The 12,333-nt window shown below is 38.6% G+C and overlaps 1 protein-coding gene and 1 long non-coding RNA gene across 7 annotated transcripts in view; one reads left to right on the forward strand and one right to left on the reverse strand.

Moving 5' to 3' along the window:
- LOC105465403 (uncharacterized) overlaps nucleotides 1-12,333 on the reverse strand; it is a 210,121-nt gene that overhangs the window by 141,092 nt on the left and 56,696 nt on the right. The window lies entirely within an intron of this gene.
- The window catches only part of LOC105465439 (carbohydrate sulfotransferase 9), a 326,845-nt gene that overhangs the window by 67,022 nt on the left and 247,490 nt on the right, over nucleotides 1-12,333 (forward strand). The gene's annotated exons all lie outside the window — the stretch shown is intronic.

The raw sequence follows: 12,333 nt of genomic DNA on the forward strand, positions 1-12,333 counted from the left end.
ACTCCTGTCACCCAGGCTGGAGTGCAATAGCATGATCTTAGCTCACTGCCACCTCCACCTCCCAGGTTCAAATGATTCTTCTACCTCAGCCTCCTAAGTAGCTGGGTCTACAGGCACACACCACTGGACCTGGCTAATTTTTGTATTTTTTGTAGAGACAGGGTTTCATCATGTTGACCAGGCTAATCTTGAATTCCTGAGCTCAAGTGATTCACCTGCCTTGGCCTCCCAAAGTTCTGAGATTGGGATTACAGGCATGAGCCACTGCCCCTGGCCAACGCTTTTGATGTATTTAATTTATATAATAACCTTTGTGAAAAGAGATTGCATATAATGATTTTCTGAAGAATATGTAACATACTGTCAAAATATATTCTTAATTCCCTTTACAATTTACATAAACTATTATGCCAACTTTTCTATACTACTGAAATAATTTATCATAATAACATCATATTTAATGAAATCACCTGTAGTAAAATATATAGGCTAATTCTTCCTGAAATATAACCCTTAGCATAGATCCTGTAACATAGTAAGCCTTCAGTAGGTGTTTGTTGAATGAATGTATGCATGAATGAATAAATGAATGAATGGATGGATGGATTGAAAATTCACTGAAGACTATAGACTGAAATACAGCAAAGGAGGAAGAAAGAAAAAGATCTCATTGTTTCGAGTTTTGCTAATATCATGGTCTCATAACAAATTTCACAAAAAGACTATCACAGCAAGATTTTAAAACTTAAGGGAAAATGTATTCATATATATAGACTACTATTTGGCAGAAATGTGTTTAATCTGTCACTAAGAAATTATATATCTAAGGAAACAGGTTAATAATACCATACATATAAAATGTAGTTTACCAAATATGTCCATAAGCATTAATAGCTACCATTTATGGAGAGCTTAATAAGTGCCAAATGTTTACATAAATTTTCTGTAATCCTCATATCTTACTAGGTGAGTATTATTCTAAATTTACAGATGAGGAAAATGAGACTTCAGAGGGTTTAGGGGCATATCCAAGGCCTTGCATGGCCTTGGTGCAGAGGGGAAAGCCTGGATTTGAACCCAGGTTGTACTGCTACGAGGTCCATGCCTCCGCACGATGTGTCACGTCCATGAAGGAAAAAGGTGAATATTATTATTTCTCTACAGCACAGATGAAGCAAAGAAGACTCAGAAAGTTTAAATGACTTAACCTGTAGCTACAAAGCTACACGTTTTTGAAGTGTAACCCATACCTAGGTTTTCCTAATTCTCGGAATCCCTAAAAGAGTCTCCTAACCAAAACACTGGATTATGTAGACATATAATTATAAATGCAGTAGCATCAGTACAGATGTTTTAAAATCACTGAAATTGGTCAATTAAATGACATACAGATGTGTAAACTCTTCTACAAGCTTAAATCTTGAGTTCATAATTTTCCCAAGTGTTGGAAAATTATTTTCCTTGGTTAAGATTGACTGATAAAACACCACTTATTCTGTTGAATTTTATTTGTAATGTTGCTAGAAGTGCTTTTCCCTGATTCTTGATATATTTTAAATGAATTATGTAATATTTCATAAGCTACTCATGACAAAAAGCATAAATGTAAAAGTCCAGAGTCCTGTGGATAACCATTTCTCTGAAGAAAAACTGTATTATTCTTCAAGAAGACTTCCATCTGAAGTTCTGCCTTATACTAGGTTAGTGCTGTGGGTTGAAATTCTGCAGTTTTCTAGGTAGGCAGACATTTATGGTTTTTTGTGTGTGGGGGTTTTTTTTTTTTTTTTTTTGTATATGTGTTTCAAATAACATCAGGAGCATTAGGAATTTTTACAGGCAATCTCTTTTTAAATAAATAAATATATGAATATGTGCTTTGATGTTAAGTTTAAAAAATGGAAAATCTGTCTTTTGGACACTTTAGAACTGTCACTCAAAGAAACTTTCAAAGATGAGCTGGTTTGGTTCCTAGACTTTCTATAAGTAATGCTGGTTTTAAAATCTAAATGGCTTTGATCTCACATATATTTCAGTTATATATGAGAACTCTTAGGTTTTCTTCCTGTCTTTTATTTGAGGCCTTTCAAATCTAAGATATGGACTATTTTCTAAGCCTCCCTGGTTTTCTTGTTTTGTTTTTTTTTTGTATTAAAATAAAATACTTTAGAATTCAAAAAATCTGAAATATGCTCTGATATACTGGTAAAGGATTATGAAAACAGATTTTTTGGAAGTAAAGAGAAGCTGTATGACAGAAATTAAAATCTATCCAATTATGCAGTAGAGTTCCATAATACCAGCTACTTTTTCAGTATCACTATCAATTAATTTATCCATTTCTTAGTTCTAATTTGCAGTATGTTGATATGTTATCACAAATTTTATTTTATGTTTTTTTTTTCATAGTTGTTAAAGGTACAAACTTTTTATTCAGAAGGATCTTGAAATCTCAGATCTGTTTGTTAGCTTTGTAACCCTGGGCAAATTTCTTTGCCTCTCTAAGCCTCAGTTTCCTTATCTGTAAAATGAGCATAGTCATATTTTCCACATAGGGTTGCAGTGAAGATTAAAGGAGACAATGCTTGCAAAGCACTCAGCATGGTGCCTGGCAAACAGTAATGCACAATGAACATGAGCTGTTATTATTATCCTGGAAATGACGCAGAACATCTGCAAACTTGCTTCTTCTGAGTTGCCACAATTAAAACTCAGCCACAATTCAGGAAAACTTAATTGTGCCCAAGCTTGTGCCTTGACTGATTAAGGTTAAAAAAAAAAAAAATTGAAGGCTTAGATCCAACTTTGGTTAAATTACTTGGGAGAAGCTAATTGGCACAGAGCCATTCTGGTTCCCAATGTAGAAGCTGGCAGGAGAAGGATAGAATTGAGTGCATAGACAGAGGTCATTGTCCAGGGACATCTCGTGTCCATACAAGCTGCCTCTACGGGCAGAGGAATCACTCATCCAGCACTGTTTCTTGAAGACTTAACAATTGGGTGTGCCGAGCACCATGGTGAATACAGCCATATAATAGCGAGCCAGATATAATCCTTTTTCTCAAGGAGACTACAGTCAAATGAATTGTAAGGGAGAAAATGGTCCTGAGTTCAGGCCAAGCCGCTGGGACAAAAGGAGTCCTTTGTGACACAAAAGGGATAGGCCATCCATTATGGGACAAACTAATGAGTTGGGGGCAGAAGAAGCAGTGTAGTCGGTTGTCAGGGATAGAATTGCTGACCAGATAGAAGCACTAGAAGGAGGGGAGTGGAGGCTGGGCAGATGATAGCGTGCAGAGGACCCAGAGGACCAGAGGAGGGCAGAGAGCTGTGGGTATGATGCCGCAGTGATGAGGGCTGGTTAGGATAAATCACAAGAATGGCGTGTTGTTTATTTTTTCCCCCAGCTACTGTTTAAGTTTGCAGTTTGGCACTTTTTATCTAGTTAGACTCTCACTGCTAAAAGGAACTCATACCAAAAGGCAGGGTGTGTAACTGTTACGTGTGTGCCATAAGACAGCGTTGAGACCCTCTAACGACAGAGTCACCATCACAGCTTTAGATAAGAATTCAAAGATCCTCTTGAACCCACCTGTTTTTTAAAAATACAAATTGGATTACATCACTCCCACGTTTAAAACTTTTCGGTCATATCTCATTTCCTTTAACAAAAGCTTCTCCCCAGGGCCCACAGCTGTGTGAGCTGTAGCCACCACCTGCCTCCTCAGCGTCATTCTCCATTCACTCACCATGCTTCCGGAGCCACCTCTCTTCCTCTGCTAAACCAAGACCTTTGCTGACTGGATGTGCTCACAGTTTCAGGAGCCTGGGATCCCTTTTGTTATCTCACCTGTCAGGGCTTGGCTCAGATGTCACCTTCTTTGATCACCCCCACAGTCAATCAGTGCCTCTCTCTCTCTCTCTCTATATATATATACACACACACACACACACACACACACACACACACACATATAAATAAATAAATCAACATATATAGATTATATAATTGTGCATATAAATATCAATTATATGAGTTAACATAATAGATAATAAATTATCTGTTGATTACATGTATAAATCAATCTGTACATCTTATTCATTTTCTTCAGAGAAATTATCACAATCAGCAATTGCCTCCTTAATTAATTGTTGACTTATTGTCTGTATCCTTTCCTATTTTGTGAACTCTGTATGGACAGAGAGCTTGTCTGACTTCCCTCAGCATCCCCTTTTCATAGCATGAAACCTAATATGTGACAGGTGCTCAACAGTATTATGTGTGGGTGGATAAATAATACTTTGCTTGGTTTTCCAGTATCCCCGTCTAATGACCACACAGACTGTGTTTGACTCCTGGGGACAAAAAATTCACTCCTTCCCAAGGTATCCACTCATCTTACAGCAACTTCCTCAGAAAGGCTCCATATATTCAGCAAGAACTTGCGTTTTAACTTCTGCTTAACAACTTGCGCTACCTGCATCCCTGACACTTCATGAGGCTCATCCTCCTTTCATAGCATAGTCTGATCATTTTCATGGAGAATGAAACCCCAAATTTTTGAGACACATTTTCACTCTGTCACCCAGACTTCTTAACCATTTCATGGAGAAGACAATCTGGTCACTCTTGCCTGGACCATGACACCTACTATATAACTCCGTTTAAAACATGTTACTATTCCCGTGTGTAACTTGTGTTAGAAATATGCATGTGTAACAACACTTTCTATCAAGTAATGAAGAGTTATATACACATATTTTAAAATATACAAAGCAGTAAAAATCAATACAGATCCCATCTAATAGTTTACATTATATATTTTCCTGAGATTTTCCAGAGTCAGTTTCAGTCATTCCAAACTGAAACCATTTCCTCAATGTAGCCTACATTACAAAAATCTGTCCAAATAACTTCTAAGCATTTCTATCTAGGACCAGTAATTTTTTAGCTATTTATTGATAACAATTTTACATGTTTACTTAAAACCCAGAAACTTCTTTAAAAGCTTCATAAAACTTTTGTTTGAAAACAAGAATGGCAGCCTTGTAGTTTCAGCAGTTATCAGGTCCCAGGCAATGCTCTAAACACATCCCACCCATTATATCATTTAATCCCACAACAAGTCTGAGACAGGTACCATTAGTATTACCATTTTTCAAGAAAAGAAAACTGAGGCTAAGCAAATAAGAAACCAGAAGTCTGATTCAAGCAGCCTCATTCTAGGACTCCAACTAAGCCACCCTGCAGTGTGCAGAGATGGTGAGCATTGTAGAGTCTTGCTAAGAGAAGGCACTAGAGAAAGACACAGTGAACTGGCCAGGCAATGGGCTGCCTGGGCAGTCACTCCAGATGCAGAATGACACTCCATGCTTCCAGACCACACCACGCTCCTGGCATGCCTCGCTGTGCCACAGTAGGTCATCACGTGTGTCCTGGTTGGACAACCTTTCCTGGGTTCCTGTGAAACCTGATCTCTTATTTCCACAAGTGAGCCTTCTCCATTGCTCTGGATAAACTGTGGTATCTCCCTTTCTTGCCCCTCAAAAGCCTAACACTCAAGTAAACTGAAAAATATTATCCAATCCAATAGTGGTTCTCAAACTTTAATGTACATCAGCATCCCCTGAAGGTTTGGTTAGAACAGACTGTTGGGCTCCACCCCCAGAGTTACAGATTCACTAGATCTGGGATGGGGCCCAAGAATTTGCATTTCCAACAAGATTTCTGTGGACCCTGATGCTGCAGATCCAGGGATTATATTTTGAGAACCCCTGATCCAGAGTCTCTGTACCCAAAATGTGGAAAGCAGCAGAAGCAACAGCGTCACGTGACAGCTGTTAGAATTGCAGACCCTCGGCACCCACACAGGCCTGCTAAATGGGAATCTGCATTTTAATAAGAATCTCAGGTGCTTGCTGCACATGGTGAAGTGAGAAAAGTACAGTTAGATCATGGTTCTCACCAGCTGCTTGAGAAAGACCAGATGTTTTAAGGAACACGTGCCTTGGTCCACACCCTGACATGTTGATTTTGGTTCCTGGCTTCCTCCCCAGAGATGCTAATTTGCCTGGCTGGGAATGTGGCCCTGATATGGGGAGTTTAAAAATCCCCCCAGGTGATTTTAATATTCAGCCAAGGTTCTGAACCACTGACCCAGAGGTACTGACTTGGGCTGATTTATTGGCACTTCCTCTTACCTCTCACTCATCTACAAGGCATGCACTAGAAGAAAAAAGTGTGGTCACTGTAATACTTATATTAAGCTGACAGAAGAGTAGAAAGACTGTAAACAGTATGTCTGAGGTCTGCATTTTCACCAAGACAGGCTTCAAGCTATAAAAAGTTGAACAATAAAATGAGGCCAACAAAGCGAAATTATTTCTAAACCCAGCAAATATGACTGCAGTATAGATCAGCTGACCCAGCCAAGGAGTCAGACAGAAAAATATACTCTTCCCAAACAAGTGTTTGTTCTCCATATGAAATGGCTCACTACTGCTTCCTGTCCTTCTAAAGCACATTTTTGTCCCTTGTTTTGTGTTATTTTTAAAATTTTTTAATAAGTAAAAATTGTATACACTTATGGTATACAACATGATGTCTTAATACATGTATAACCTGCAGAACGGTCAAATCAAGCCACTTAACATATGCATAATCTCACATACTTATTTTTTTTGTGTGGTAAAAACCACTTAAAATCTCCTCTCTTAGCAATTTGAAAATATACAGTACAATATATTGTTATTAACTATAGCCAGCATAGTGTACAATAGATGTCTTGATGTAATTGTCTCTAACTGAAATTTTTTGTTTTCTGACCATCTCTCCAGAACTCAGAAACTTTAAAAATTTTTCTTGTATACTTCTAGTTAGATTTTTTTCCTGACTTCTACCAGTTTCTTTCTGATTCATGCCAAATAAGTACAATGTCTGAATTTAGGATTCAACATTAACATCTAAGGTCAATGCTTTAGTTATGAATTATCATTGCTAGCCTACAAGAGATTTATATAAATATAACCCCACCTTTTAAAAACTCATTGTCACCAATCCATGCTCTGTAGGACTCTGGTCCTGAACATATTTTGCCTGAAAATACTTTTTTTTGGTCAGTGATGTGACCTTTCAGTAGGTCAAGGTTCTAATCCTACATGCTACTATCAGCGTCAAGTTGGCCAAAATAGATGGTGACTTGTGCTAGTTTTTGTTTGTTTGTTTTTGTTTTGTTTTGTTTAAGCGCTATAAACATCAGTAGTCCTGGTTGTATTTCAACCCTCTCACTTTGTATGAAAATGAAAAGTAGTAGCTGCAAGCTTCTGATTTCAGGCAAAGTAAAGCCACCTTATTGCTTTTCCTCAGATAATTGATTCTGGTCTGTGCATCTGGTGTTTCTAAGGAGACTTCATCTTGCTTTTTTTTCAGACTAAGTACACTTTCTTTCTCTATACTGAAGCATATTTTTGGCATATAAAGTTTTGTTTCTAGACTGAACTGATATAATTCTTTTCCCCTGAACCTCTCTGATGGGAGAGTCTATTCTTTTCCTCTAAAAAGCAGACCGTATATCCTGATTGTGATGTTGCTCTTTTGAAATTACATTTTCTTTCAGGTTATCTTTGTATACCTGAACTAGAACAAAGCCATTTTTTACATAGAAGGATTTTATGTTTACTGTCAATCATATACTCAGGGAAATAAAATTGTTTTTCTTTACAAAGTCACTCATTGGAATTACTTTCTCTTATATCTGTAAGTGTGGCAAGCAATGTTTTTAATCAAATGAGTACATGCTCTCGCTGCCCACTTCCGGACAGTGCCACACCTCATCTTCCCGCTACATGATTATTCTCATGTCAGGGCTGTTTCCTCTTCCTGGAGCCCGTTTCCTTGGCCATTTCCATGACTGATTTTTCCGAATCCTTCAGGGTACAGCTCAATATCACCTTCCCCAAACATCCTATGTAAAGTGGAAGTTTTCTCTCTCTGCACCTGTCTTATGGTTTCTTAAAATTTACTTCATGGCACTGATCTCAATTTGTAATAATTCCTTTTGTTTGCTTACATATGCTCTGCATCTCCCAGTAAAATGGAGGCTTCCTGAGGGCAGGAAACTTGTATTTTACTCACCAGAGTCCCACAGCTGCTCCTGCTTCCAGATGCAGATTTCAGTCCTTACCTTGCCATGTACCCCCAGCAACCCTATTCACTCAGCCAACTACAACTCAGCTCTGTGGGCTGTCTTAACTCTCTGCCCCAGCTTTTTGAGTCTCTTGTATTCTGTGTACTGTCCCCTGCTTTTGCCCCATACCCCAGAAGTGAAGGAGTCATGGATGTCAAGTTGCTTAAAGTCTTCTGAACCTGAATAACATGCAGCAGCGAAGCTTTGCAACAGAGTCGATCCCATCAACATAGATGTTTAACATCTAGTAATATATTGAATGTGTTTGTTCTCCCAATATGTTTTGAGCAATATAAACAATGATGCACTTGCTATCTACAAAGTGGTACCAGGAACTGCCATATTACAATGTAACCCTTCATTTGTTCTGTTGGCAGGTACCTGGCCAATGCTAGACCTGTCATTCATAGTGTACCACACATGATGAGTATAGTAAAATTATCATCCAGGGGATGGAAGGCTAATCAAAGTTTGGCCAGTGATTCCCTTTCTGGGGATTCTGGCTTTTGAGATTTGGAATATAGGCTGAGTACCTGGACTATCTGATGCAAAGCTCAGAAGCTTGTTCAGCTGCTTTCTACCATGTGGACCAGAGCAGCTGAAGATTCTAGGCTTAGAGCAAGAGAAAGAAGAAAAGCAGACAGGAAGAAAGGAACAGAGTTATATACAGGGAGCCCCAGCAACTGTTGGGGTCCCTTGATCCATTTCCTCCCAGGTCTAACACTATTCCTACTCTTTCTTAATTTTCTTTCCTACCCTCGGTGAGCACTCATCTGTCTCAGAGAAGGCTTATTGAATTTCAGAGGGGCCTCATAATGAACCCCATTAGCTCTATTTACCTCTTAGAGTAGAGGGTGAAGCAGAGGATGGCACAGAGCAATCCTTCTTTACTGTTTTTAATTCATTTTATACCACAAACCCCAAGGTACTGCCTTGTTCACTCCTGTGCCCTACCACTGAGCATGGTGCCTGGCACTTAGTAGACACTCAGTAAGTCTTAGCTGTATGAGTGAATTCACCCCAAAACTAAGCTCACCTAAGCTAAGGAAGACAAGTGAAGCTGGTGTTTCGCTCGATTTTTCAGAAGTTAAATTGCTTGGTTTGGGGTGGGGTGGACATTTTCTCCAGGGATATCCTGAAATGTCTTCCTTGAGGTCAGAAATGTGTTACCTATAGTTTATTTTTCCTTTTGCTATACAGTATTTTGTTTGAACAAAACACTGGATCATCATTTAGCTGACATGTTGTGAAGAAAAGTCAAAACTTGAATGAGGAATTATAGAAGATAACCTTTTAAGGTCTCTTACAATGTTAAATTTTATGTGACTATCATTTTGTGTCTAAAGGAGATGTTAATGGAAAAAACTAATCTCTGTGAAATATTTTAAAGAAGCTTATTCTGAGCCGATAGAAGTGACCAGAGCCCAGGGTAAACACAAACTCAAGATGCCTTTAGTAAGTGGCCCCAAGTTGGATGACGCTTTGGTTTTGTACATTTTAGGGAGGTGGGCATTAGAGGCAAAGACATAAATTAATATATGAAAGGTATGCATTGGTTTGCCTGGAAAATGCAGGGTATCTTGAAGTGAGGGCTTATAGGTTAAAAATGGATTAAAAGATTCTTTAACTTACAACTGGTTAAAGCACTAAGACTCTGTTTAAAATTTGGACTCGCAGAAAGGAAGTTTTAAATTAAAATAGGGATGCTGTGTAGCAGGATTAATGGCCTGCAGGTGTGACTTCACCCTTGCCTTTCATGGCCTTAGGTCTTATTGATACTTTATTATCTATTGCCACAAAAAGTCTGTTCTGTCAGTCTTATGATCTCGATTTTAACATGAATGGTGATCAGTTGTGTCTAAACTCCAAAAGGGGCAGGGAGGGTATAACAAGGCATGTCTGACCTTGTTTCTCATCATAGCCAGGAACTCAATTTTTCTTTTTTTTTTTTTTTTTTTTTTTTTTTTTTTTTTTTTTGAGACGGAGTTTTGCTCTTGTTGCCCAGGCTGGAGTGCAATAGTGCAATCTCTGCCTCCCAGGTTCAAGCAATTCTCCTGCCTCAGCCTCCCAAGTAGCTGGAAGTACAGGTGTGCTCCACCATGCCCAGCTAATTTTCTGTATTTTTATTAGAGATGGGATTTCATGGTGTTGGCCAGGCTGGTCTCGAACTCCTGACCTCAGGAGATCCACCCGCCTCGGCCTCTCAAAGTGCTGAGATTACAGGCATGAGCCACCGCAGCCGGCCAGGAACTCAGTTGTTTAAGATTTCCCTGGGGTCCCCTGGGCCGGGAGGGGGTCTACTTAGTCGGTGGGGAATGTAGGATTTTATTTGAAGTTTACAGAGATATTAAGAAATAAGTCTCAGAAGCTCTCCAAAATGGATTAGTATTTAATGCTCCAATTAGTAGTCTGTAGTGAAAAGTATCGTCTAGGGTACTCAATTCTAACCTGCTTTGTGTCTTTGAACAAATTGGTAAATCTCTGTGCATTATGGTTTCTTTTCTTCTCTCATTTTCATACCTTCTTTCTTGCCTTCCTGAGGTAACTGCATCCTAAATTTGATGTTTATTACCACATTCCTGTATGTCTCTATGCTTTTTAACACATGCATGTATTCCATTTTCATATCTGTAGGTTATATAAAAGGTATCTATCTTTATATACCCTTTGGCAACTTGCTTTTTCATTCAACAGTAGGTTTTTGAGATTTATTTGCATTGATATATGTAACTCTCGGTCATTTACCTAACTGCTAGCTAATACCTCATTGTATGAATGAGCTGCAGTTTATATATACATTCTCCAACTGATGCACATTAAAGTTGTTTCTAACTTTTGACTCTCACACATAATTCTGCTAAGAATATCATTATATAATCTCTTTGTTTACGTGTTTGAGTGCTGCTATAAGGGGCTGAACTGCGTATTCTCCAAAATCCTATCAGCTTCAAAATTCTATGCTTCCATATTATATCTTTTCGTCTGCTGACATGAATCCAAATTAGGGTTTCTTAAAACAGTAGAAGTGTTCAATGATAATTCTAATAAAACATACACAGAACTATTTTTTGGATACACTGATTGCTATTCAGAATTATAGCAGAAAGATATTAATATAAGACATAGAATCTGCTCTCAGTGTTTCTTTATTGGTATGCTAACAGAGTATTTCACAGTTCATGGAAAATCGATTAAAATAATTACTAGGTCATTAGTGTGGACTTTGAGTATGAGTGTAAAGACCTCACTCACTAAATAATTCATGGCAGTCAGCGAGTTAAGTACTGTTAGCAAGTATTGATTCAGTAATATAATACTACCTAGTCCAAACTATCTAATTTTCCAAATAGAAATAAACTCCTTTAAATGTCAAAGCACCATCTAGTCCCAGCCTCCTTCTTTTATAGAGAAACAACTGGAAGGCTTAAATTTGCACAGCCGGTAGGTAACAAAACTGGAACTAAAACAGAATTTCCCGATAACTGTTTTTCTACACTATATTTTTTCCCTTCCCCTCCTCCACCTTTGCCTTCTTTCCTTCCTTCTTGAAATCCAAGAGGGCTCAAAATCCTTTGGGATTATTGGCTCCTTTCCCAAACTGGTTTGAATATAGCTTTTCCAAAGCCTAGAATTAGGAAGTTTAGCAACTAGATGCACCACGAGGAGCAAGAACATGGTTTCTGTTCTCTAGCTGAAAATCTGTCTGCTGAGAACTTACTGCTGTAACGGCCCCAGACTTCAAGAGAAAGTTCAGAAGTACAGAACCAATGTCTTTGGAACAATTCACTGTGGTTTTCTTTTCAAACATACCTTTCAAGAATAAACCAAGGCTGGCACGTTGGCTCACATCTGTAATCCCAGCACTTTGGGATGCCGAGGCCGATGGATCATTTGAGGTCAGGAGTTTGAGACCAGCCTGGGCAACATGGTGAAACTCTATCTCTACTAAAAATACAAAAATTAGCTGGGCATGATGGTGCACATCTGTAATCCCATCTACTCGGGTGGCTGAGGCAGGAGAATAGCTTGAACTCAGGAATTGGAGGTTGCAGTGAGCCATGATCACACCACTGCACTGTATTGCACTGCACTGCACTGCACTCCAGCCTGGGTGACAGAGCAACACTCTATCTAAAAAAAAAAAGAGAAT

This window comes from Macaca nemestrina, chromosome 19 (assembly GCF_043159975.1).
Source record: "Macaca nemestrina isolate mMacNem1 chromosome 19, mMacNem.hap1, whole genome shotgun sequence".
Taxonomy (NCBI): Eukaryota; Metazoa; Chordata; class Mammalia; order Primates; family Cercopithecidae; genus Macaca; species Macaca nemestrina.